Genomic DNA, 6,000 nt, shown 5'->3' with positions numbered 1-6,000 from the left:
CATGGGATCGGTTTCTACTGCTTGAAGAGTTTGCCTACAACAACAGCTATCAGTCCAGCATTCAGATGGCACCGTATGAGGCCTTGTATGGGAGACGGTGTAGATCTTCAATTGGTTGGTTCGAGCCCGGGGAGGCTAGATTGCTAGGGACAGATTTGGTTCAGGATGCATTGGAGAAGGTGAAGGTGATTCAGGAGAGACTCCGTATAGCGCAGTCGAGGCAGAAGAGTTATGCGGACAGGAAGGTCCGAGATGTATCCTATATGATTGGTGAGAAGGTCTTGCTGAAGGTTTCACCCACAAAGGGTGTTATGAGATTCGGAAAGAAAGGGAAATTGAGTCCGCGGTTCATTGGTCCTTTTGAGGTACTTAGGAGGATTGGGGAGGTGGCTTATGAGCTTGCCTTGCCACCTAGCTTGTCGAGCGTGCATCCATTTTTTCATGTTTCTATGCTCCGGAAGTATATTGGAGACCCGTCCCATGTCTTGGATTTCAGTACAGTTCAATTGGAGGGTGATTTGACTTATGACGTAGAGCCAGCAGCCATTTTGGATCGTCAGGTTCGGAAGTTGAGGTCAAAGGATGTTGCTTCGGTGAAGGTGCTGTGGAGAGGTCGGCCCGTGGAGGAGGCTACCTGGGAGACCGAGCGGGAGATGCGGAGCAGATATCCTCACCTGTTTGAGGCTTCAGGTATGTTTCTTGACCCGCTCGAGGACGAGCATTTGTTTAAGTCGGGGAGGATGTGACGACCCGACACATCGTCACGTGAGTTACCGCCCCGTTTTCCCCATTTTCTACTTCCTTATGCTTCATTATAAGAGTCTTGTGTGAACAAGTTGATTTGGATTGGTTTTAGAAGGAAATGAGACACTTAGTCTCTTTAAGGAAGGTTTGTTTTGGAAAAGTCAACCGGATGTTGACTTATGCGTTAGAGGGCTCGGAGGTGAATTCCGGTGATTCGATTAGCTTCGGAGGATGATTTGTGACTTAGGAGTGTGACCGGAATTGATTTTGGAGGTCCGGGGGTAGAATTAGGCTTGAATTGGCGAAGTTAGTATTTTGGCAAATTCCGGTTGATAGGTGAGATTTTGATCCGAGGGTCGAAATGGAATTCCGAGAGTTGATGTAGCTCCGTTAGGTGATTTGGGATGTGTGTGCAAAATTTCAGGCCATTTGGAGGTGATTTGGTTAGGTTTTTGATCGAATGCGTATTTCGGAAGTTTTTAAAGAACTTAGGCTTGAATTCGATGAGAAATGATGGTTTTAGTGTTGTTTGAGGTGTTTTTATGATTGGAACACGTTTGAATGATGTTATAGGAGGTGTGGGTGCTTTTGGTTGAGGTCCCGGGGGCCTCGGGGTGATTTCGGATGGTTAACGAGAAGTTTTGGTTTGTGAACTTAAGAAATTGCAGCTGTTTCTGGTATTTTCGCTTCTGCGGAAATGGGACCGTAGAAGCGGTACCGCAGAAGCGAGGGAAGAACCGCAGAAGCGGCAGGGACCGCAGGTGCAGAATTGGTGACCGCATCTGCGGAGTCGCAGATGCGACAGGAGGACCGCAGATGCGCTATTTGAGCTTTTTTGGGGGATCCGCAGATGTGAGATTTCGTCCGCAGAAGCGGAAGGCGCAGGAGCAGATGTTCAACCGCAGAAGCGGTGAATTGACCGCAAAAGCAGGAGCTGCAGATGCGGCTATGGAGCCGCAGATGCGGAAATGACTGAGCAGTGTTATTAAATTTCATCTTCGCGAATTTTTGAAGGGTTTCATATTTTCACTTCGGACTTGGAGAATTTGGGCGAGTTGGAAGAGAGAAATCAAGGGACTTCTTTGAGGTAAGGATTTCTGAGTCTAAAACGCAATTCTAAGGTGTTATTACATGAATTTAGACTGAAAAAGTAAGGAATTAAGGATTTTAGAATGGAGGTTAGGGCTTGAAACTTAAGAGAGTTAAGATGGGAATTTGAAGGGTCATTTGGACTCCGATTTTGGTAATCTTTATATGTATAGACTCGTGGAGAGATAAGGAGCCCGTTGATGTTAAATTTTCTGATTTTCGAGAAGTGGGCCCGGGGCTCGGGTTTTGCTAATTTCGAGATTTTTGCTATTTTTCGATTGTTTTCGATTGGGTATTGTTCCATTGGCATATTGTGACGTATTCGTTGTGGTTTTGATCAGATTCGACGCACGATGAGGTCGATTTGAGAGGCAAGGGCATAGCGAGCTAGGATTTTGGCCGGCTTGAGGTGAGTAATAGATGTAAATGATGTTCTGAGGGTTTGAAACCCCGTATTTGCACATCGTAGTGCTATATTGAGGTGACTTGCACGCCGGGTAGCGAGCGTGGGGTAGAGCACCGTTGGGGATTGTGACTTGGTCCGTCCCGGTAGATGAATATACTGCGTATTTGACTGAAATTCACTTATTATCATTTTAATTGAGCTGATTGCTATATTTGGGCTTCGTGCCAATTGATTGAATCCTTCAAGGATTGTTATTACTGGTTTCTTACCATTTTTTTACATATCATTGAACTCAGTCTTGGTATTTAATACTGTTTTTGCAAACTCAGCCACTTTTTCTTAAACTTGAAACTTAATTAATATTTTTAATGAAGTTTGGGCTGAATATTTCTATATGATTGTGCCCGAGGGGCTTATGTGATTTTGGACTGAGCATAGGATCGGGCTGCACGCCGCAGCGGTATGATATTGATATTGATATGAGGCCGAGGGCCTAGTTGATGCCACGAGATGGCTTATTATTGCGCTTGGGCCGTAAGGGGCCCCTCTCAGAGTCTGCACACCCCCAGTGAGCGCCGTCGACGATAAATAACTGGAGCGGGCTGCACGCCGCAGCGGGTACTGGAGAGTACCGGTTTTTGTGTTGCATTGCATATTTGATTGTCATTTACTTATTTACCTGTTGTGGTATTTCCATAAATGTTTTCATTGATTTACTGATTTTAGACTACTTGGTAAGTTGCTGTATTTATAGAATTACTTTGTGCCTACTCCGGATTTCTTATTCTCAGTCTTTATTTATGTTTATTACTCACTGGGTCGGAGTACTCACATTACTCCCTGCACCTTGCGTGCAGATCCAGGTACATCTGAGGCTGTGTGAGGATTTCTCTGCCTAGCAGCTTATCCGGGAATATCAAGGTAGTTGTATTTGACGTCCGCAGTCCTGATCTTCCTTCTATCTTATTGCTTTATTTCCGTATTTTCTAGAGAACGATATAGAGTAGGTTGATACCCATGTATTAGAGGCTCAGACTTGTGACACCGGATTCTTCGGGCTGTGTAGTAGTATTGATATTTGGGATTTCCGCATGTTTTAACTCTATTTCAGAATTTCATTATTATGACTTAGTAATTTATCCATGTTGATTAATTCATGAACTGTATAAAAATGGTTAAGATTATTAAATTTGTCGGGCTTGCCTAGCAGTGTGTTGGGCGCCATCACGACCGGGGTTGGGGTCGTGACAAGATCTTAAGCCAATTCTGACGTTTTGAAAGCAGCGGGAGGACGTTTAGATAAATAGCTTCGTTTTTTACTTTAATGGCGGCAATGGCAGCCATGCTTCAACATAATAGTCGATGGGGTAGTAGTAGTCGATATGTCAATTTCAATATCGACAAACTATGAGAAACTCGGATTCAAGTTAAGACACATTACTTTAACCATTACAGAGCATCTATCAATTAATATACAGTTACAACTTTCATACATTATTTCTATCCAGTTATATACAACTACAATATCATACCACTTTAATACAATTTTTATACAATATGTCTTTTGCATATTTTGTTTCTGATCTATACATAGTAAAAACAAATTTCATACAACTAATTATATATTATACAACTTATCTACAACTTTCTTACATTATTTACCAGTTATATACAACTACAATATCATACCACTTAAATATAATTTTTATACAATATGTCTTTTGTATATTTTGTTCTGATTTATACATAGTAAAAATAAATTTCATACAACTAATTATATATTATACAACTTATCTACAACTTTCACACATTATTTACCAGTTATATACAACTACAATATCATACCACTTAAATACAATTTTTATACAATATGTCTTTTGTATATTTTGTTTCTGATTTATACATAGTAAAAACAAATTTCATACAACTAATTATATATTATACAACTTATCTACAACTTTCATACATTATTTACCAGTTATATACAACTACAATATGATACCACTTGAATACAATTTTTTTACAATATGTCTTTTGTATAATTTGTATCTGATTTATACATAGTAAAAATAAATTTCATACAACTAATTATATATTATACAACTTATCTACAATTTATATTCAACTTTCATACATTATTTATACCAGTTATATACAACTACAATATCATACCACTTGACTACAATTTTTATACAATATGTCTTTTGTATAGTTTGTATCTGGTTTATACATAGTAAAAACAAATTTTATACAACTAATTATATATTATACAACTTATCTACAATTTATCTACAACTTTCATACATTATTTCTACCCAATTATATACAACTACAATATCATACAACTTAAATATAATTTTTATACAAATATTGTTCAACTTTCATACAATATTTAAACAAAAAATATATATAAACACCAGAATATAATTTTTCTACAATTTTACTACAATTCCATAAGTATAATGTATGTCATGTCTTCTTCTTCTTCTTCTTCTCCTTCGATTTTCAATCTGAAATTCAGCCAAAATCAAGTCTAATCTTCACCAAAATACCCTCAAAATTGAGATATAAACTCCAAACCATATTCCTAATTGTTTGCAACAACACCCAATCAAAACAAATCATGGTTTCTGAAAACCCAAATTTGAATTCAAAGCTTCAAAGCTTTTTAATGGCTGTCAATAGTGGAATTGCTGCTCTCTTTTCCTTTGCTTTACATTACTGGAATTAGAGATTAAGAGATAGAGAGAGACGTAGAGAGAATTCCCAATTGTTTGCAACAACACCCAATTCAAACAAATAATATTTTTTGAAAAATCCAAATTCGAATTCAAAGCTTCAAAGCTTTTTAATGGCTGTCAATATAATGGTGGAATTGCTGCTCTCTTTTTCTTTGCTCTACATTACTAGAATTAGGGATTGAGAGATAGAGAGAGACGTAGAGAGAATTCCCAATTGTTTACAACAATACCAAATTCAAACAAATAATATTTTTTGAAAACCCAAATTCAAATTCAAAGTTTCAAAACTTTTTAATGGCTGTCAATGGTGGAATTGATGCTCTCTTTTCCTTTGCTCTACATTATTGGAATTAGGGATTAGGAGATAGAGAGCACCATAGAGAGAGAGAGAGAGAGAGAGAGAGAGAGAGAGAGAGAGAGAGAGAGAGAGAGAGCAGGAGAGAGAGAGAGGGAGAGAGAGAGAGAGCGCATTAGGGAGAGAGAATAAGGATGAGAAATGATTGATTCCTAATATAAAGGGATGCTCATNGAGGCGACGAAGGGTGCTAACCCGGCCACCCAACCCAGCAGGTCAGGGGCAGGCCGACATCTTACTGAGTTTCCCCCTCATCTTTTTGCAAAAAGCCGCTCCACGGTGGTAAAGTCTCATCTTGTGTGTTGGTCGTCCAGGAGTTAGTGCATTGGATTCCTGGGCAAGGTTGAAACTTCTAGGAAAAAACTTCGAATTGGGAGGGCGATCCTCTCGGTCACCGAGAAGTCGGACTTACCGGCTTCGATTCGGTCTATTCTAAGTGGTCCATCCAGAGTCCAGACCGATGCTGCGCCTCATTAGACAGCAGCGAAAGGGAAGCAGAAAATCCAGGGAATCGACGTCCCCCAAACCGCAAGTGATTCCCTCCCCGAAAGAGGGATAGTCGTTAGGTCATGCAATTGCATCGGGAGACTGAAGAGAAGGCCGCCCAGTGTGACAGGCTCTTGCAAGAAATCTGTGTGCAGGCAAGAGAAGTTGCCCGTGAGCAG

This window comes from Nicotiana attenuata, unplaced genomic scaffold (genome assembly GCF_001879085.1).
Source record: "Nicotiana attenuata strain UT unplaced genomic scaffold, NIATTr2, whole genome shotgun sequence".
NCBI lineage: Eukaryota > Viridiplantae > Streptophyta > Magnoliopsida > Solanales > Solanaceae > Nicotiana > Nicotiana attenuata.
This window is presented reverse-complemented; position numbering follows the sequence as displayed.